Below are 22,565 nucleotides of genomic sequence, written 5' to 3' on the forward strand. Positions count from 1 at the left end.
CTGTTGCAGATGGAAGCTGCTGGTGCCATTGTCAGCTTGAAGCACTCTTTTGATGCAAGCAGATGTTGCCAGGTGTGTTCAGCAGCTGTTGCTCAATGCTTATGCCAAGCTATTGTGTTCCTCATGGAACCAAGGAGCCATTGTGACACTGCAGGGGCTGATGGCATCAAGGAGGCAATTGTGACAGTACAGAACCTCCTAGAAACAAGGCTCCATTGTGACACCGTGGGGAATCATGGAATCAAGGAGCCCATTGTGACACGGCTGCATGGAACCAATGGTCCATGGTTACACTGCGGATTCAAGAAGAGCACGGTGACACCACGCAACATCATGGAACCATAGGTCCATTGTGACACAGCGGGGCCTCATGGAAACAAGGGGACCATTGTGGCAAAGCAGGGCCTAATGGAAGCATGGAGAGCATTGTGACACTAAGGAAACTCCTGGAACCAAGATGACCACTGGCACATAATGGAACCTCATGGAAGCAAGCCTCCACAATGACTTTGGAGGGCCTCAGGGACCACAGGACCCATTGTGACACAGCAGGACCTGGTGGAACCAAGGAGCCTTTGTGATACTCCAGATCCACATGGAAGCCAGGGTGCACTGAGACACAGCGGGGCCTTGTGGGAACCAAAGACACCTCTGCAAAAAGCAGGCTAGCTCATAGAAGCAAGGAGTCCATTGTTACAATGTAAAAGCTATGGAAGCAAGGGACCATTGTGACACTGCGGGGCCTCATGGAACCAATTGTCCATGATGACAATGCGGATCAAAGGAGACCATGGTGACACTGCGGAACCTGATGGAACCAAGGAGCCATTGTGACACAGTGGGGCCTCATGGAATCAAGGAGACCATTGTGACCCAGGTGTTGCATGTGAAGGCAAGGAGCCATTGTGACACTTTGGGCTTCTTCCCTTGAGCTCTGCAGCTGGCTGTCCCAGCCCAGCGCACCATGTGCCACCTGCTCTCCTCAGGGCTCTGCCTGCACACAGCCCCAGGAGAAGTTTTCCTGTTTGGAAGGAAAGAATGGAAAAGCCGGAGCAGGTTTCCTAAACAACAAACCCCACTCAGGAGCCACATGCTCAGTACAGGCTGCCTGGAACGATGTCCCCTTTCTACAAGGGTCAGTGTGAGCAGGAATGATCTCTGGGAGCAGAATTCTCGGAGTCTTTCCACTGAATTCTCTGTCCCTGTGTCTTGGGGTGACTTTATTGTGTGTATCCCCTATTGCTGCTCTATGCCCAGAAGTGAACTTTGTGCGTTTCTGTGCCTTTCAACTGAGCCTGAGAGGGGGGAGAGGAAAAAAACCGGACAAACTTCTCAGAGCGTTTTTTCAAGGACACACATACACGCTCCTCTGCATCCTGCTTGCAGCAAGAGCAGAGGAAGCAACTTTGTTTCTTTTTAGCCAGTTTTCAGCTCCTTTTCTCTGGGGGGAGATGGAGAGTTGAACTTTGTTTTCCTGGGACTTTGGGGGTTTTTTCCCCTTCTCTTCTTGACTCTTTCAACATCAGACCACATTGGGAGAATTTTCTCCCGAGGTGGGGGCCCTGAATGTGGGCCCATGAGCCAGCTGCAAGGAGGAGGAGAGAGACTACACCTACGGAAGTGTTGGGGTTCCTCCCCCCTGCCATGAGGTCATGGGAGAGGGGACCCTGGGGTAGAGGCATGGCCTGGGCACGGGGTCTCCCTGCTCCCTGCTCACATGTGCCCTAATCCTGTTCAGCACTGCTTATTTTGTGTTGCCCTGTGCGAGGAGGGCCCTGGTTGTGCTGTGATTGCTCAGTTCTTTGGCAGTGCCCCGCCCATGTGGCTGGAGAAGAAAGAGCTCTGCAACTTCTCTCAAGAATCGCTCCCTGTTTCTTTGCACGGGCCTCGCTGTCTATGGATGTTTCAGGAGACCCCACCGAAACACAGAAGGACTCTCAAATTATCCCAGCTTTCTCTGCACAGCGAGAGCTTTTAATATTTAGCATTGCTATCCTTTTCCTGTGTGTTTGTTAAAAAAATAGTTTTTATCTCTTTCACTTTCTTCCCAGGAAAGTTCTTTTTTCCAAAAACCTGGTGGGGGAGGGCTGGGTGTAACCTGCCTTCTATCAGAGGATATTTTCCTCCACATTTGTCCAAACCGGCACAGCCTGTCCTTTCCTGGGTCTCTGTTGCAGATGGAAGCTGCTGGTGCCATTGTCAGCTTGAAGCACTCTTTTGATGCAAGCAGATGTTGCCAGGTGTGTTCAGCAGCTGTTGCTCAATGCTTATGCCAAGCTATTGTGTTCCTCATGGAAGCAAGGAGCCATTGTGACACTGCAGGGGCTGATGGCATCAAGGAGGCAATTGTGACAGTACAGAACCTCCTAGAAACAAGGCTCCATTGTGACACCGTGGGGAATCATGGAATCAAGGAGCCCATTGTGACACGGCTGCATGGAACCAATGGTCCATGGTTACACTGCGGATTCAAGAAGAGCACGGTGACACCACGCAACATCATGGAACCATAGGTCCATTGTGACACAGCGGGGCCTCATGGAAACAAGGGGACCATTGTGGGAAAGCAGGGCCTAATGGAAGCATGGAGAGCATTGTGACACTAAGGAAACTCCTGGAACCAAGATGACCACTGGCACATAATGGAACCTCATGGAAGCAAGCCTCCACAATGACTTTGGAGGGCCTCAGGGACCACAGGACCCATTGTGACACAGCAGGACCTGGTGGAACCAAGGAGCCTTTGTGATACTCCAGATCCACATGGAAGCCAGGGTGCACTGAGACACAGCGGGGCCTTGTGGGAACCAAAGACACCTCTGCAAAAAGCAGGCTAGCTCATAGAAGCAAGGAGTCCATTGTTACAATGTAAAAGCTATGGAAGCAAGGGACCATTGTGACACTGCGGGGCCTCATGGAACCAATTGTCCATGATGACAATGCGGATCAAAGGAGACCATGGTGACACTGCGGAACCTGATGGAACCAAGGAGCCATTGTGACACAGTGGGGCCTCATGGAATCAAGGAGACCATTGTGACCCAGGTGTTGCATGTGAAGGCAAGGAGCCATTGTGACACTTTGGGCTTCTTCCCTTGAGCTCTGCAGCTGGCTGTCCCAGCCCAGCGCACCATGTGCCACCTGCTCTCCTCAGGGCTCTGCCTGCACACAGCCCCAGGAGAAGTTTTCCTGTTTGGAAGGAAAGAATGGAAAAGCCGGAGCAGGTTTCCTAAACAACAAACCCCACTCAGGAGCCACATGCTCAGTACAGGCTGCCTGGAACGATGTCCCCTTTCTACAAGGGTCAGTGTGAGCAGGAATGATCTCTGGGAGCAGAATTCTCGGAGTCTTTCCACTGAATTCTCTGTCCCTGTGTCTTGGGGTGACTTTATTGTGTGTATCCCCTATTGCTGCTCTATGCCCAGAAGTGAACTTTGTGCGTTTCTGTGCCTTTCAACTGAGCCTGAGAGGGGGGAGAGGAAAAAAACCGGACAAACTTCTCAGAGCGTTTTTTCAAGGACACACATACACGCTCCTCTGCATCCTGCTTGCAGCAAGAGCAGAGGAAGCAACTTTGTTTCTTTTTAGCCAGTTTTCAGCTCCTTTTCTCTGGGGGGAGATGGAGAGTTGAACTTTGTTTTCCTGGGACTTTGGGGGTTTTTTCCCCTTCTCTTCTTGACTCTTTCAACATCAGACCACATTGGGAGAATTTTCTCCCGAGGTGGGGGCCCTGAATGTGGGCCCATGAGCCAGCTGCAAGGAGGAGGAGAGAGACTACACCTACGGAAGTGTTGGGGTTCCTCCCCCCTGCCATGAGGTCATGGGAGAGGGGACCCTGGGGTAGAGGCATGGCCTGGGCACGGGGTCTCCCTGCTCCCTGCTCACATGTGCCCTAATCCTGTTCAGCACTGCTTATTTTGTGTTGCCCTGTGCGAGGAGGGCCCTGGTTGTGCTGTGATTGCTCAGTTCTTTGGCAGTGCCCCGCCCATGTGGCTGGAGAAGAAAGAGCTCTGCAACTTCTCTCAAGAATCGCTCCCTGTTTCTTTGCACGGGCCTCGCTGTCTATGGATGTTTCAGGAGACCCCACCGAAACACAGAAGGACTCTCAAATTATCCCAGCTTTCTCTGCACAGCGAGAGCTTTTAATATTTAGCATTGCTATCCTTTTCCTGTGTGTTTGTTAAAAAAATAGTTTTTATCTCTTTCACTTTCTTCCCAGGAAAGTTCTTTTTTCCAAAAACCTGGTGGGGGAGGGCTGGGTGTAACCTGCCTTCTATCAGAGGATATTTTCCTCCACATTTGTCCAAACCGGCACAGCCTGTCCTTTCCTGGGTCTCTGTTGCAGATGGAAGCTGCTGGTGCCATTGTCAGCTTGAAGCACTCTTTTGATGCAAGCAGATGTTGCCAGGTGTGTTCAGCAGCTGTTGCTCAATGCTTATGCCAAGCTATTGTGTTCCTCATGGAAGCAAGGAGCCATTGTGACACTGCAGGGGCTGATGGCATCAAGGAGGCAATTGTGACAGTACAGAACCTCCTAGAAACAAGGCTCCATTGTGACACCGTGGGGAATCATGGAATCAAGGAGCCCATTGTGACACGGCTGCATGGAACCAATGGTCCATGGTTACACTGCGGATTCAAGAAGAGCACGGTGACACCACGCAACATCATGGAACCATAGGTCCATTGTGACACAGCGGGGCCTCATGGAAACAAGGGGACCATTGTGGGAAAGCAGGGCCTAATGGAAGCATGGAGAGCATTGTGACACTAAGGAAACTCCTGGAACCAAGATGACCACTGGCACATAATGGAACCTCATGGAAGCAAGCCTCCACAATGACTTTGGAGGGCCTCAGGGACCACAGGACCCATTGTGACACAGCAGGACCTGGTGGAACCAAGGAGCCTTTGTGATACTCCAGATCCACATGGAAGCCAGGGTGCACTGAGACACAGCGGGGCCTTGTTGGAACCAAAGACACCTCTGCATAAAGCAGGCTAGCTCATAGAAGCAAGGAGTCCATTGTTACAACGTAAAAGCTATGGAAGCAAGGGACCATTGTGACACTGCGGGGCCTCATGGAACCAATTGTCCATGATGACAGTGCGGATCAAAGGAGACCATGGTGACACTGCGGAACCTGATGGAACCAAGGAGCCATTGTGACACAGTGGGGCCTCATGGAATCAAGGAGACCATTGTGACCCAGGTGTTGCATGGGAAGGCAAGGAGCCATTGTGACACTTTGGGCTTCTTCCCTTGAGCTCTGCAGCTGGCTGTCCCAGCCCAGCGCACCATGTGCCACCTGCTCTCCTCAGGGCTCTGCCTGCACACAGCCCCAGGAGAAGTTTTCCTGTTTGGAAGGAAAGAATGGAAAAGCCTGAGCAGGTTTCCTAAACAACAAACCCCACTCAGGAGCCACATGCTCAGTACAGGCTGCCTGGAACGATGTCCCCTTTCTACAAGGGTCAGTGTGAGCAGGAATGAATGATCTCTGGGAGCAGAATTCTCGGAGTCTTTCCACTGAATTCTCTGTCCCTGTGTCTTGGGGTGACTTTATTGTGTGTATCCCCTATTGCTGCTCTATGCCCAGAAGTGAACTTTGTGCATTTCTGTGCCTTTCAACTGAGCCTGAGAGGGGGGAGAGGAAAAAAAAGCCAGACAAACTTCTCAGAGCGTTTGTTCAAGGACACACATACACACTCCTCTGCATCCTGCTTGCAGCAAGAGCAGAGGAAGCAACTTTGTTTCTTTTTAGCCAGTTTTCAGCTCCTTTTCTCTGGGGGGAGATGGAGAGTTGAACTTTGTTTTCCTGGGACTTTGGGGGTTTTTTCCCCTTCTCTTCTTGACTCTTTCAACATCAGAGCACATTGGGAGAATTTTCTCCCGAGGTGGGGGCCCTGAATGTGGGCCCATGAGCCAGCTGCAAGGAGGAGGAGAGAGACTACACCTACGGAAGTGTTGGGGTTCCTCCCCCCTGCCATGAGGTCATGGGAGAGGGGACCCTGGGGTAGAGGCATGGCCTGGGCACGGGGTCTCCCTGCTCCCTGCTCACATGTGCCCTAATCCTGTTCAGCACTGCTTATTTTGTGTTGCCCTGTGCGAGGAGGGCCCTGGTTGTGCCGTGATTGCTCAGTTCTTTGGCAGTGCCCCGCCCATGTGGCTGGAGAAGAAAGAGCTCTGCAACTTCTCTCAAGAATCGCTCCCTGTTTCTTTGCACGGGCCTCGCTGTCTATGGATGTTTCAGGAGACCCCACCGAAACACGGAAGGACTCTCAAATTATCCCAGCTTTCTCTGCACAGCGAGAGCTTTTAATATTTAGCATTGCTATCCTTTTCCTGTGTGTTTGTTAAAAAAATAGTTTTTATCTCTTTCACTTTCTTCCCAGGAAAGTTCTTTCTTCCAAAAACCTGGTGGGGGAGGGCTGGGTGTAACCTGCCTTCTATCAGAGGATATTTTCCTCCACATTTGTCCAAACCGGCACAGCCTGTCCTTTCCTGGGTCTCTGTTGCAGATGGAAGCTGCTGGTGCCATTGTCAGCTTGAAGCACTCTTTTGATGCAAGCAGATGTTGCCAGGTGTGTTCAGCAGCTGTTGCTCAATGCTTATGCCAAGCTATTGTGTTCCTCATGGAACCAAGGAGCCATTGTGACACTGCAGGGGCTGATGGCATCAAGGAGGCAATTGTGACAGTACAGAACCTCCTAGAAACAAGGCTCCATTGTGACACCGTGGGGAATCATGGAATCAAGGAGCCCATTGTGACACGGCTGCATGGAACCAATGGTCCATGGTTACACGGCGGATTCAAGAAGAGCACGGTGACACCACGCAACATCATGGAACCATAGGTCCATTGTGACACAGCGGGGCCTCATGGAAACAAGGGGACCATTGTGGGAAAGCAGGGCCTAATGGAAGCATGGAGAGCATTGTGACACTAAGGAAACTCCTGGAACCAAGATGACCACTGGCACATAATGGAACCTCATGGAAGCAAGCCTCCACAATGACTTTGGAGGGCCTCAGGGACCACAGGACCCATTGTGACACAGCAGGACCTGGTGGAACCAAGGAGCCTTTGTGATACTCCAGATCCACATGGAAGCCAGGGTGCACTGAGACACAGCGGGGCCTTGTTGGAACCAAAGACACCTCTGCAAAAAGCAGGCTAGCTCATAGAAGCAAGGAGTCCATTGTTACAACGTAAAAGCTATGGAAGCAAGGGACCATTGTGACACTGCGGGGCCTCATGGAACCAATTGTCCATGATGACAGTGCGGATCAAAGGAGACCATGGTGACACTGCGGAACCTGATGGAACCAAGGAGCCATTGTGACACAGTGGGGCCTCATGGAATCAAGGAGACCATTGTGACCCAGGTGTTGCATGTGAAGGCAAGGAGCCATTGTGACACTTTGGGCTTCTTCCCTTGAGCTCTGCAGCTGGCTGTCCCAGCCCAGCGCACCATGTGCCACCTGCTCTCCTCAGGGCTCTGCCTGCACACAGCCCCAGGAGAAGTTTTCCTGTTTGGAAGGAAAGAATGGAAAAGCCGGAGCAGGTTTCCTAAACAACAAACCCCACTCAGGAGCCACATGCTCAGTACAGGCTGCCTGGAACGATGTCCCCTTTCTACAAGGGTCAGTGTGAGCAGGAATGAATGATCTCTGGGAGCAGAATTCTCGGAGTCTTTCCACTGAATTCTCTGTCCCTGTGTCTTGGGGTGACTTTATCGTGTGTATCCCCTATTGCTGCTCTATGCCCAGAAGTGAACTTTGTGCATTTCTGTGCCTTTCAACTGAGCCTGAGAGGGGGGAGAGGAAAAAAAAGCCAGACAAACTTCTCAGAGTGTTTGTTCAAGGACACACATACACACTCCTCTGCATCCTGCTTGCAGCAAGAGCAGAGGAAGCAACTTTGTTTCTTTTTAGCCAGTTTTCAGCTCCTTTTCTCTGGGGGGAGATGGAGAGTTGAACTTTGTTTTCCTGGGACTTTGGGGGTTTTTTCCCCTTCTCTTCTTGACTCTTTCAACATCAGACCACATTGGGAGAATTTTCTCCCGAGGTGGGGGCCCTGAATGTGGGCCCATGAGCCAGCTGCAAGGAGGAGGAGAGAGACTACACCTACGGAAGTGTTGGGGTTCCTCCCCCCTGCCATGAGGTCATGGGAGAGGGGACCCTGGGGTAGAGGCATGGCCTGGGCACGGGGTCTCCCTGCTCCCTGCTCACATGTGCCCTAATCCTGTTCAGCACTGCTTATTTTGTGTTGCCCTGTGCGAGGAGGGCCCTGGTTGTGCTGTGATTGCTCAGTTCTTTGGCAGTGCCCCGCCCATGTGGCTGGAGAAGAAAGAGCTCTGAAACTTCTCTCAAGAATCGCTCCCTGTTTCTTTGCACGGGCCTCGCTGTCTATGGATGTTTCAGGAGACCCCACCGAAACACAGAAGGACTCTCAAATTATCCCAGCTTTCTCTGCACAGCGAGAGCTTTTAATATTTAGCATTGCTATCCTTTTCCTGTGTGTTTGTTAAAAAAATAGTTTTTATCTCTTTCACTTTCTTCCCAGGAAAGTTCTTTCTTCCAAAAACCTGGTGGGGGAGGGCTGGGTGTAACCTGCCTTCTATCAGAGGATATTTCCCTCCACATTTGTCCAAACCGGCACAGCCTGTCCTTTCCTGGGTCTCTGTTGCAGATGGAAGCTGCTGGTGCCATTGTCAGCTTGAAGCACTCTTTTGATGCAAGCAGATGTTGCCAGGTGTGTTCAGCAGCTGTTGCTCAATGCTTATGCCAAGCTATTGTGTTCCTCATGGAACCAAGGAGCCATTGTGACACTGCAGGGGCTGATGGCATCAAGGAGGCAATTGTGACAGTACAGAAGCTCCTAGAAACAAGGCTCCATTGTGACACCGTGGGGAATCATGGAATCAAGGAGCCCATTGTGACACGGCTGCATGGAACCAATGGTCCATGGTTACACGGCGGATTCAAGAAGAGCACGGTGACACCACGCAACATCATGGAACCATAGGTCCATTGTGACACAGCGGGGCCTCATGGAAACAAGGGGACCATTGTGGGAAAGCAGGGCCTAATGGAAGCATGGAGAGCATTGTGACACTAAGGAAACTCCTGGAACCAAGATGACCACTGGCACATAATGGAACCTCATGGAAGCAAGCCTCCACAATGACTTTGGAGGGCCTCAGGGACCACAGGACCCATTGTGACACAGCAGGAACCAAGGAACCTTTGTGATACCTGGTGGAACCAAGGAGCCTTTGTGATACTCCAGATCCACATGGAAGCCAGGGTGCACTGAGACACAGCGGGGCCTTGTTGGAACCAAAGACACCTCTGCAAAAAGCAGGCTAGCTCATAGAAGCAAGGAGTCCATTGTTACAACGTAAAAGCTATGGAAGCAAGGGACCATTGTGACACTGCGGGGCCTCATGGAACCAATTGTCCATGATGACAGTGCGGATCAAAGGAGACCATGGTGACACTGCGGAACCTGATGGAACCAAGGAGCCATTGTGACACAGTGGGGCCTCATGGAATCAAGGAGACCATTGTGACCCAGGTGTTGCATGTGAAGGCAAGGAGCCATTGTGACACTTTGGGCTTCTTCCCTTGAGCTCTGCAGCTGGCTGTCCCAGCCCAGCGCACCATGTGCCACCTGCTCTCCTCAGGGCTCTGCCTGCACACAGCCCCAGGAGAAGTTTTCCTGTTTGGAAGGAAAGAATGGAAAAGCCGGAGCAGGTTTCCTAAACAACAAACGCCACTCAGGAGCCACATGCTCAGTACAGGCTGCCTGGAACGATGTCCCCTTTCTACAAGGGTCAGTGTGAGCAGGAATGAATGATCTCTGGGAGCAGAATTCTCGGAGTCTTTCCACTGAATTCTCTGTCCCTGTGTCTTGGGGTGACTTTATTGTGTGTATCCCCAATTGCTGCTCTATGCCCAGAAGTGAACTTTGTGCATTTCTGTGCCTTTCAACTGAGCCTGAGAGGGGGGAGAGGAAAAAAAAGCCAGACAAACTTCTCAGAGCGTTTGTTCAAGGACACACATACACACTCCTCTGCATCCTGCTTGCAGCAAGAGCAGAGGAAGCAACTTTGTTTCTTTTTAGCCAGTTTTCAGCTCCTTTTCTCTGGGGGGAGATGGAGAGTTGAACTTTGTTTTCCTGGGACTTTGGGGGTTTTTTCCCCTTCTCTTCTTGACTCTTTCAACATCAGAGCACATTGGGAGAATTTTCTCCCGAGGTGGGGGCCCTGAATGTGGGCCCATGAGCCAGCTGCAAGGAGGAGGAGAGAGACTACACCTACGGAAGTGTTGGGGTTCCTCCCCCCTGCCATGAGGTCATGGGAGAGGGGACCCTGGGGTAGAGGCATGGCCTGGGCACGGGGTCTCCCTGCTCCCTGCTCACATGTGCCCTAATCCTGTTCAGCACTGCTTATTTTGTGTTGCCCTGTGCGAGGAGGGCCCTGGTTGTGCCGTGATTGCTCAGTTCTTTGGCAGTGCCCCGCCCATGTGGCTGGAGAAGAAAGAGCTCTGCAACTTCTCTCAAGAATCGCTCCCTGTTTCTTTGCACGGGCCTCGCTGTCTATGGATGTTTCAGGAGACCCCACCGAAACACGGAAGGACTCTCAAATTATCCCAGCTTTCTCTGCACAGCGAGAGCTTTTAATATTTAGCATTGCTATCCTTTTCCTGTGTGTTTGTTAAAAAAATAGTTTTTATCTCTTTCACTTTCTTCCCAGGAAAGTTCTTTCTTCCAAAAACCTGGTGGGGGAGGGCTGGGTGTAACCTGCCTTCTATCAGAGGATATTTTCCTCCACATTTGTCCAAACCGGCACAGCCTGTCCTTTCCTGGGTCTCTGTTGCAGATGGAAGCTGCTGGTGCCATTGTCAGCTTGAAGCCCTCTTTTGATGCAAGCAGATGTTGCCAGGTGTGTTCAGCAGCTGTTGCTCAATGCTTATGCCAAGCTATTGTGTTCCTCATGGAACCAAGGAGCCATTGTGACACTGCAGGGGCTGATGGCATCAAGGAGGCAATTGTGACAGTACAGAACCTCCTAGAAACAAGGCTCCATTGTGACACCGTGGGGAATCATGGAATCAAGGAGCCCATTGTGACACAGCCAGGCTGCATGGAACCAATGGTCCATGGTTACACGGCGGATTCAAGAAGAGCACGGTGACACCACGCAACATCATGGAACCATAGGTCCATTGTGACACAGCGGGGCCTCATGGAAACAAGGGGACCATTGTGGCAAAGCAGGGCCTAATGGAAGCATGGAGAGCATTGTGACACTAAGGAAACTCCTGGAACCAAGATGACCACTGGCACATAATGGAACCTCATGGAAGCAAGCCTCCACAATGACTTTGGAGGGCCTCAGGGACCACAGGACCCATTGTGACACAGCAGGACCTGGTGGAACCAAGGAGCCTTTGTGATACTCCATATCCACATGGAAGCCAGGGTGCACTGAGACACAGCGGGGCCTTGTGGGAACCAAAGACACCTCTGCAAAAAGCAGGCTAGCTCATAGAAGCAAGGAGTCCATTGTTACAATGTAAAAGCTATGGAAGCAAGGGACCATTGTGACACTGCGGGGCCTCATGGAACCAATTGTCCATGATGACAATGCGGATCAAAGGAGACCATGGTGACACTGCGGAACCTGATGGAACCAAGGAGCCATTGTGACACAGTGGGGCCTCATGGAATCAAGGAGACCATTGTGACCCAGGTGTTGCATGGGAAGGCAAGGAGCCATTGTGACACTTTGGGCTTCTTCCCTTGAGCTCTGCAGCTGGCTGTCCCAGCCCAGCGCACCATGTGCCACCTGCTCTCCTCAGGGCTCTGCCTGCACACAGCCCCAGGAGAAGTTTTCCTGTTTGGAAGGAAAGAATGGAAAAGCCGGAGCAGGTTTCCTAAACAACAAACCCCACTCAGGAGCCACATGCTCAGTACAGGCTGCCTGGAACGATGTCCCCTTTCTACAAGGGTCAGTGTGAGCAGGAATGAATGATCTCTGGGAGCAGAATTCTCGGAGTCTTTCCACTGAATTCTCTGTCCCTGTGTCTTGGGGTGACTTTATCGTGTGTATCCCCTATTGCTGCTCTATGCCCAGAAGTGAACTTTGTGCGTTTCTGTGCCTTTCAACTGAGCCTGAGAGGGGGGAGAGGAAAAAAACCGGACAAACTTCTCAGAGCGTTTGTTCAAGGACACACATACACACTCCTCTGCATCCTGCTTGCAGCAAGAGCAGAGGAAGCAACTTTGTTTCTTTTTAGCCAGTTTTCAGCTCCTTTTCTCTGGGGGGAGATGGAGAGTTGAACTTTGTTTTCCTGGGACTTTGGGGGTTTTTTCCCCTTCTCTTCTTGACTCTTTCAACATCAGACCACATTGGGAGAATTTTCTCCCGAGGTGGGGGCCCTGAATGTGGGCCCATGAGCCAGCTGAAAGGAGGAGGAGAGAGACTACACCTACGGAAGTGTTGGGGTTCCTCCCTCCTGCCATGAGGTCATGGGAGAGGGGACCCTGGGGTAGAGGCATGGCCTGGGCACGGGGTCTCCCTGCTCCCTGCTCACATGTGCCCTAATCCTGTTCAGCACTGCTTATTTTGTGTTGCCCTGTGCGAGGAGGGCCCTGGTTGTGCTGTGATTGCTCAGTTCTTTGGCAGTGCCCCGCCCATGTGGCTGGAGAAGAAAGAGCTCTGAAACTTCTCTCAAGAATCGCTCCCTGTTTCTTTGCACGGGCCTCGCTGTCTATGGATGTTTCAGGAGACCCCACCGAAACACAGAAGGACTCTCAAATTATCCCAGCTTTCTCTGCACAGCGAGAGCTTTTAATATTTAGCATTGTTATCCTTTTCCTGTGTGTTTGTTAAAAAAATAGTTTTTATCTCTTTCACTTTCTTCCCAGGAAAGTTCTTTTTTCCAAAAACCTGGTGGGGGAGGGCTGGGTGTAACCTGCCTTCTATCAGAGGATATTTTCCTCCACATTTGTCCAAACCGGCACAGCCTGTCCTTTCCCTGGGTGTCTGTTGCAGATGGAAGCTGCTGGTGCCATTGTCAGCTTGAAGCCCTCTTTTGATGCAAGCAGATGTTGCCAGGTGTGTTCAGCAGCTGTTGCTCAATGCTTATGCCAAGCTATTGTGTTCCTCATGGAACCAAGGAGCCATTGTGACACTGCAGGGGCTGATGGCATCAAGGAGGCAATTGTGACAGTACAGAACCTCCTAGAAACAAGGCTCCATTGTGACACCGTGGGGAATCATGGAATCAAGGAGCCCATTGTGACACAGCCAGGCTGCATGGAACCAATGGTCCATGGTTACACGGCGGATTCAAGAAGAGCACGGTGACACCACGCAACATCATGGAACCATAGGTCCATTGTGACACAGCGGGGCCTCATGGAAACAAGGGGACCATTGTGGCAAAGCAGGGCCTAATGGAAGCATGGAGAGCATTGTGACACTAAGGAAACTCCTGGAACCAAGATGACCACTGGCACATAATGGAACCTCATGGAAGCAAGCCTCCACAATGACTTTGGAGGGCCTCAGGGACCACAGGACCCATTGTGACACAGCAGGACCTGGTGGAACCAAGGAGCCTTTGTGATACTCCAGATCCACATGGAAGCCAGGGTGCACTGAGACACAGCGGGGCCTTGTTGGAACCAAAGACACCTCTGCAAAAAGCAGGCTAGCTCATAGAAGCAAGGAGTCCATTGTTACAACGTAAAAGCTATGGAAGCAAGGGACCATTGTGACACTGCGGGGCCTCATGGAACCAATTGTCCATGATGACAGTGCGGATCAAAGGAGACCATGGTGACACTGCGGAACCTGATGGAACCAAGGAGCCATTGTGACACAGTGGGGCCTCATGGAATCAAGGAGACCATTGTGACCCAGGTGTTGCATGTGAAGGCAAGGAGCCATTGTGACACTTTGGGCTTCTTCCCTTGAGCTCTGCAGCTGGCTGTCCCAGCCCAGCGCACCATGTGCCACCTGCTCTCCTCAGGGCTCTGCCTGCACACAGCCCCAGGAGAAGTTTTCCTGTTTGGAAGGAAAGAATGGAAAAGCCGGAGCAGGTTTCCTAAACAACAAACCCCACTCAGGAGCCACATGCTCAGTACAGGCTGCCTGGAACGATGTCCCCTTTCTACAAGGGTCAGTGTGAGCAGGAATGAATGATCTCTGGGAGCAGAATTCTCGGAGTCTTTCCACTGAATTCTCTGTCCCTGTGTCTTGGGGTGACTTTATCGTGTGTATCCCCTATTGCTGCTCTATGCCCAGAAGTGAACTTTGTGCATTTCTGTGCCTTTCAACTGAGCCTGAGAGGGGGGAGAGGAAAAAAAAGCCAGACAAACTTCTCAGAGTGTTTGTTCAAGGACACACATACACACTCCTCTGCATCCTGCTTGCAGCAAGAGCAGAGGAAGCAACTTTGTTTCTTTTTAGCCAGTTTTCAGCTCCTTTTCTCTGGGGGGAGATGGAGAGTTGAACTTTGTTTTCCTGGGACTTTGGGGGTTTTTTCCCCTTCTCTTCTTGACTCTTTCAACATCAGAGCACATTGGGAGAATTTTCTCCCGAGGTGGGGGCCCTGAATGTGGGCCCATGAGCCAGCTGCAAGGAGGAGGAGAGAGACTACACCTACGGAAGTGTTGGGGTTCCTCCCCCCTGCCATGAGGTCATGGGAGAGGGGACCCTGGGGTAGAGGCATGGCCTGGGCACGGGGTCTCCCTGCTCCCTGCTCACATGTGCCCTAATCCTGTTCAGCACTGCTTATTTTGTGTTGCCCTGTGCGAGGAGGGCCCTGGTTGTGCCGTGATTGCTCAGTTCTTTGGCAGTGCCCCGCCCATGTGGCTGGAGAAGAAAGAGCTCTGAAACTTCTCTCAAGAATCGCTCCCTGTTTCTTTGCACGGGCCTCGCTGTCTATGGATGTTTCAGGAGACCCCACCGAAACACAGAAGGACTCTCAAATTATCCCAGCTTTCTCTGCACAGCGAGAGCTTTTAATATTTAGCATTGCTATCCTTTTCCTGTGTGTTTGTTAAAAAAATAGTTTTTATCTCTTTCACTTTCTTCCCAGGAAAGTTCTTTTTTCCAAAAACCTGGTGGGGGAGGGCTGGGTGTAACCTGCCTTCTATCAGAGGATATTTTCCTCCACATTTGTCCAAACCGGCACAGCCTGTCCTTTCCTGGGTCTCTGTTGCAGATGGAAGCTGCTGGTGCCATTGTCAGCTTGAAGCACTCTTTTGATGCAAGCAGATGTTGCCAGGTGTGTTCAGCAGCTGTTGCTCAATGCTTATGCCAAGCTATTGTGTTCCTCATGGAACCAAGGAGCCATTGTGACACTGCAGGGGCTGATGGCATCAAGGAGGCAATTGTGACAGTACAGAAGCTCCTAGAAACAAGGCTCCATTGTGACACCGTGGGGAATCATGGAATCAAGGAGCCCATTGTGACGCGGCTGCATGGAACCAATGGTCCATGGTTACACGGCGGATTCAAGAAGAGCACGGTGACACCACGCAACATCATGGAACCATAGGTCCATTGTGACACAGCGGGGCCTCATGGAAACAAGGGGACCATTGTGGGAAAGCAGGGCCTAATGGAAGCATGGAGAGCATTGTGACACTAAGGAAACTCCTGGAACCAAGATGACCACTGGCACATAATGGAACCTCATGGAAGCAAGCCTCCACAATGACTTTGGAGGGCCTCAGGGACCACAGGACCCATTGTGACACAGCAGGACCTGGTGGAACCAAGGAGCCTTTGTGATACTCCAGATCCACATGGAAGCCAGGGTGCACTGAGACACAGCGGGGCCTTGTTGGAACCAAAGACACCTCTGCAAAAAGCAGGCTAGCTCATAGAAGCAAGGAGTCCATTGTTACAACGTAAAAGCTATGGAAGCAAGGGACCATTGTGACACTGCGGGGCCTCATGGAACCAATTGTCCATGATGACAGTGCGGATCAAAGGAGACCATGGTGACACTGCGGAACCTGATGGAACCAAGGAGCCATTGTGACACAGTGGGGCCTCATGGAATCAAGGAGACCATTGTGACCCAGGTGTTGCATGTGAAGGCAAGGAGCCATTGTGACACTTTGGGCTTCTTCCCTTGAGCTCTGCAGCTGGCTGTCCCAGCCCAGCGCACCATGTGCCACCTGCTCTCCTCAGGGCTCTGCCTGCACACAGCCCCAGGAGAAGTTTTCCTGTTTGGAAGGAAAGAATGGAAAAGCCGGAGCAGGTTTCCTAAACAACAAACGCCACTCAGGAGCCACATGCTCAGTACAGGCTGCCTGGAACGATGTCCCCTTTCTACAAGGGTCAGTGTGAGCAGGAATGAATGATCTCTGGGAGCAGAATTCTCGGAGTCTTTCCACTGAATTCTCTGTCCCTGTGTCTTGGGGTGACTTTATTGTGTGTATCCCCAATTGCTGCTCTATGCCCAGAAGTGAACTTTGTGCATTTCTGTGCCTTTCAACTGAGCCTGAGAGGGGGGAGAGGAAAAAAAAGCCAGACAAACTTCTCAGAGCGTTTGTTCAAGGACACACATACACACTCCTCTGCATCCTGCTTGCAGCAAGAGCAGAGGAAGCAACTTTGTTTCTTTTTAGCCAGTTTTCAGCTCCTTTTCTCTGGGGGGAGATGGAGAGTTGAACTTTGTTTTCCTGGGACTTTGGGGGTTTTTTCCCCTTCTCTTCTTGACTCTTTCAACATCAGAGCACATTGGGAGAATTTTCTCCCGAGGTGGGGGCCCTGAATGTGGGCCCATGAGCCAGCTGCAAGGAGGAGGAGAGAGACTACACCTACGGAAGTGTTGGGGTTCCTCCCCCCTGCCATGAGGTCATGGGAGAGGGGACCCTGGGGTAGAGGCATGGCCTGGGCACGGGGTCTCCCTGCTCCCTGCTCACATGTGCCCTAATCCTGTTCAGCACTGCTTATTTTGTGTTGCCCTGTGCGAGGAGGGCCCTGGTTGTGCCGTGATTGCTCAGTTCTTTGGCAGTGCCCCGCCCATGTGGCTGGAGAAGAAAGAGCTCTGCAACTTCTCTCAAGAATCGCTCCCTGTTTCTTTGCACGGGCCTCGCTGTCTATGGATGTTTCAGGAGACCCCACCGAAACACGGAAGGACTCTCAAATTATCCCAGCTTTCTCTGCACAGCGAGAGCTTTTAATATTTAGCATTGCTATCCTTTTCCTGTGTGTTTGTTAAAAAAATAGTTTTTATCTCTTTCACTTTCTTCCCAGGAAAGTTCTTTCTTCCAAAAACCTGGTGGGGGAGGGCTGGGTGTAACCTGCCTTCTATCAGAGGATATTTTCCTCCACATTTGTCCAAACCGGCACAGCCTGTCCTTTCCTGGGTCTCTGTTGCAGATGGAAGCTGCTGGTGCCATTGTCAGCTTGAAGCCCTCTTTTGATGCAAGCAGATGTTGCCAGGTGTGTTCAGCAGCTGTTGCTCAATGCTTATGCCAAGCTATTGTGTTCCTCATGGAACCAAGGAGCCATTGTGACACTGCAGGGGCTGATGGCATCAAGGAGGCAATTGTGACAGTACAGAACCTCCTAGAAACAAGGCTCCATTGTGACACCGTGGGGAATCATGGAATCAAGGAGCCCATTGTGACACAGCCAGGCTGCATGGAACCAATGGTCCATGGTTACACGGCGGATTCAAGAAGAGCACGGTGACACCACGCAACATCATGGAACCATAGGTCCATTGTGACACAGCGGGGCCTCATGGAAACAAGGGGACCATTGTGGCAAAGCAGGGCCTAATGGAAGCATGGAGAGCATTGTGACACTAAGGAAACTCCTGGAACCAAGATGACCACTGGCACATAATGGAACCTCATGGAAGCAAGCCTCCACAATGACTTTGGAGGGCCTCAGGGACCACAGGACCCATTGTGACACAGCAGGACCTGGTGGAACCAAGGAGCCTTTGTGATACTCCATATCCACATGGAAGCCAGGGTGCACTGAGACACAGCGGGGCCTTGTGGGAACCAAAGACACCTCTGCAAAAAGCAGGCTAGCTCATAGAAGCAAGGAGTCCATTGTTACAATGTAAAAGCTATGGAAGCAAGGGACCATTGTGACACTGCGGGGCCTCATGGAACCAATTGTCCATGATGACAATGCGGATCAAAGGAGACCATGGTGACACTGCGGAACCTGATGGAACCAAGGAGCCATTGTGACACAGTGGGGCCTCATGGAATCAAGGAGACCATTGTGACCCAGGTGTTGCATGGGAAGGCAAGGAGCCATTGTGACACTTTGGGCTTCTTCCCTTGAGCTCTGCAGCTGGCTGTCCCAGCCCAGCGCACCATGTGCCACCTGCTCTCCTCAGGGCTCTGCCTGCACACAGCCCCAGGAGAAGTTTTCCTGTTTGGAAGGAAAGAATGGAAAAGCCGGAGCAGGTTTCCTAAACAACAAACCCCACTCAGGAGCCACATGCTCAGTACAGGCTGCCTGGAACGATGTCCCCTTTCTACAAGGGTCAGTGTGAGCAGGAATGAATGATCTCTGGGAGCAGAATTCTCGGAGTCTTTCCACTGAATTCTCTGTCCCTGTGTCTTGGGGTGACTTTATCGTGTGTATCCCCTATTGCTGCTCTATGCCCAGAAGTGAACTTTGTGCGTTTCTGTGCCTTTCAACTGAGCCTGAGAGGGGGGAGAGGAAAAAAACCGGACAAACTTCTCAGAGCGTTTGTTCAAGGACACACATACACACTCCTCTGCATCCTGCTTGCAGCAAGAGCAGAGGAAGCAACTTTGTTTCTTTTTAGCCAGTTTTCAGCTCCTTTTCTCTGGGGGGAGATGGAGAGTTGAACTTTGTTTTCCTGGGACTTTGGGGGTTTTTTCCCCTTCTCTTCTTGACTCTTTCAACATCAGACCACATTGGGAGAATTTTCTCCCGAGGTGGGGGCCCTGAATGTGGGCCCATGAGCCAGCTGAAAGGAGGAGGAGAGAGACTACACCTACGGAAGTGTTGGGGTTCCTCCCTCCTGCCATGAGGTCATGGGAGAGGGGACCCTGGGGTAGAGGCATGGCCTGGGCACGGGGTCTCCCTGCTCCCTGCTCACATGTGCCCTAATCCTGTTCAGCACTGCTTATTTTGTGTTGCCCTGTGCGAGGAGGGCCCTGGTTGTGCTGTGATTGCTCAGTTCTTTGGCAGTGCCCCGCCCATGTGGCTGGAGAAGAAAGAGCTCTGAAACTTCTCTCAAGAATCGCTCCCTGTTTCTTTGCACGGGCCTCGCTGTCTATGGATGTTTCAGGAGACCCCACCGAAACACAGAAGGACTCTCAAATTATCCCAGCTTTCTCTGCACAGCGAGAGCTTTTAATATTTAGCATTGTTATCCTTTTCCTGTGTGTTTGTTAAAAAAATAGTTTTTATCTCTTTCACTTTCTTCCCAGGAAAGTTCTTTTTTCCAAAAACCTGGTGGGGGAGGGCTGGGTGTAACCTGCCTTCTATCAGAGGATATTTTCCTCCACATTTGTCCAAACCGGCACAGCCTGTCCTTTCCCTGGGTGTCTGTTGCAGATGGAAGCTGCTGGTGCCATTGTCAGCTTGAAGCCCTCTTTTGATGCAAGCAGATGTTGCCAGGTGTGTTCAGCAGCTGTTGCTCAATGCTTATGCCAAGCTATTGTGTTCCTCATGGAACCAAGGAGCCATTGTGACACTGCAGGGGCTGATGGCATCAAGGAGGCAATTGTGACAGTACAGAACCTCCTAGAAACAAGGCTCCATTGTGACACCGTGGGGAATCATGGAATCAAGGAGCCCATTGTGACACGGCTGCATGGAACCAATGGTCCATGGTTACACTGCGGATTCAAGAAGAGCACGGTGACACCACGCAACATCATGGAACCATAGGTCCATTGTGACACAGCGGGGCCTCATGGAAACAAGGGGACCATTGTGGCAAAGCAGGGCCTAATGGAAGCATGGAGAGCATTGTGACACTAAGGAAACTCCTGGAACCAAGATGACCACTGGCACATAATGGAACCTCATGGAAGCAAGCCTCCACAATGACTTTGGAGGGCCTCAGGGACCACAGGACCCATTGTGACACAGCAGGACCTGGTGGAACCAAGGAGCCTTTGTGATACTCCAGATCCACATGGAAGCCAGGGTGCACTGAGACACAGCGGGGCCTTGTTGGAACCAAAGACACCTCTGCAAAAAGCAGGCTAGCTCATAGAAGCAAGGAGTCCATTGTTACAACGTAAAAGCTATGGAAGCAAGGGACCATTGTGACACTGCGGGGCCTCATGGAACCAATTGTCCATGATGACAGTGCGGATCAAAGGAGACCATGGTGACACTGCGGAACCTGATGGAACCAAGGAGCCATTGTGACACAGTGGGGCCTCATGGAATCAAGGAGACCATTGTGACCCAGGTGTTGCATGGGAAGGCAAGGAGCCATTGTGACACTTTGGGCTTCTTCCCTTGAGCTCTGCAGCTGGCTGTCCCAGCCCAGCGCACCATGTGCCACCTGCTCTCCTCAGGGCTCTGCCTGCACACAGCCCCAGGAGAAGTTTTCCTGTTTGGAAGGAAAGAATGGAAAAGCCGGAGCAGGTTTCCTAAACAACAAACCCCACTCAGGAGCCACATGCTCAGTACAGGCTGCCTGGAACGATGTCCCCTTTCTACAAGGGTCAGTGTGAGCAGGAATGATCTCTGGGAGCAGAATTCTCGGAGTCTTTCCACTGAATTCTCTGTCCCTGTGTCTTGGGGTGACTTTATTGTGTGTATCCCCTATTGCTGCTCTATGCCCAGAAGTGAACTTTGTGCATTTCTGTGCCTTTCAACTGAGCCTGAGAGGGGGGAGAGGAAAAAAAAGCCAGACAAACTTCTCAGAGCGTTTGTTCAAGGACACACATACACACTCCTCTGCATCCTGCTTGCAGCAAGAGCAGAGGAAGCAACTTTGTTTCTTTTTAGCCAGTTTTCAGCTCCTTTTCTCTGGGGGGAGATGGAGAGTTGAACTTTGTTTTCCTGGGACTTTGGGGGTTTTTTCCCCTTCTCTTCTTGACTCTTTCAACATCAGACCACATTGGGAGAATTTTCTCCCGAGGTGGGGGCCCTGAATGTGGGCCCATGAGCCAGTTGCAAGGAGGAGGAGAGAGACTACACCTACGGAAGTGTTGGGGTTCCTCCCCCCTGCCATGAGGTCATGGGAGAGGGGACCCTGGGGTAGAGGCATGGCCTGGGCACGGGGTCTCCCTGCTCCCTGCTCACATGTGCCCTAATCCTGTTCAGCACTGCTTATTTTGTGTTGCCCTGTGCCAGGAGGGCCCTGGTTGTGCTGTGATTGCTCAGTTCTTTGGCAGTGCCCCGCCCATGTGGCTGGAGAAGAAAGAGCTCTGCAACTTCTCTCAAGAATCGCTCCCTGTTTCTTTGCACGGGCCTCGCTGTCTATGGATGTTTCAGGAGACCCCACCGAAACACAGAAGGACTCTCAAATTATCCCAGCTTTCTCTGCACAGCGAGAGCTTTTAATATTTAGCATTGTTATCCTTTTCCTGTGTGTTTGTTAAAAAAATAGTTTTTATCTCTTTCACTTTCTTCCCAGGAAAGTTCTTTTTTCCAAAAACCTGGTGGGGGAGGGCTGGGTGTAACCTGCCTTCTATCAGAGGATATTTTCCTCCACATTTGTCCAAACCGGCACAGCCTGTCCTTTCCTGGGTCTCTGTTGCAGATGGAAGCTGCTGGTGCCATTGTCAGCTTGAAGCACTCTTTTGATGCAAGCAGATGTTGCCAGGTGTGTTCAGCAGCTGTTGCTCAATGCTTATGCCAAGCTATTGTGTTCCTCATGGAACCAAGGAGCCATTGTGACACTGCAGGGGCTGATGGCATCAAGGAGGCAATTGTGACAGTACAGAACCTCCTAGAAACAAGGCTCCATTGTGACACCGTGGGGAATCATGGAATCAAGGAGCCCATTGTGACACGGCTGCATGGAACCAATGGTCCATGGTTACACTGCGGATTCAAGAAGAGCACGGTGACACCACGCAACATCATGGAACCATAGGTCCATTGTGACACAGCGGGGCCTCATGGAAACAAGGGGACCATTGTGGGAAAGCAGGGCCTAATGGAAGCATGGAGAGCATTGTGACACTAAGGAAACTCCTGGAACCAAGATGACCACTGGCACATAATGGAACCTCATGGAAGCAAGCCTCCACAATGACTTTGGAGGGCCTCAGGGACCACAGGACCCATTGTGACACAGCAGGACCTGGTGGAACCAAGGAGCCTTTGTGATACTCCACATCCACATGGAAGCCAGGGTGCACTGAGACACAGCGGGGCCTTGTTGGAACCAAAGACACCTCTGCAAAAAGCAGGCTAGCTCATAGAAGCAAGGAGTCCATTGTTACAACGTAAAAGCTATGGAAGCAAGGGACCATTGTGACACTGCGGGGCCTCATGGAACCAATTGTCCATGATGACAGTGCGGATCAAAGGAGACCATGGTGACACTGCGGAAC

This window comes from Aphelocoma coerulescens, chromosome 29 (genome assembly GCF_041296385.1).
Source record: "Aphelocoma coerulescens isolate FSJ_1873_10779 chromosome 29, UR_Acoe_1.0, whole genome shotgun sequence".
Lineage (NCBI taxonomy): Eukaryota > Metazoa > Chordata > Aves > Passeriformes > Corvidae > Aphelocoma > Aphelocoma coerulescens.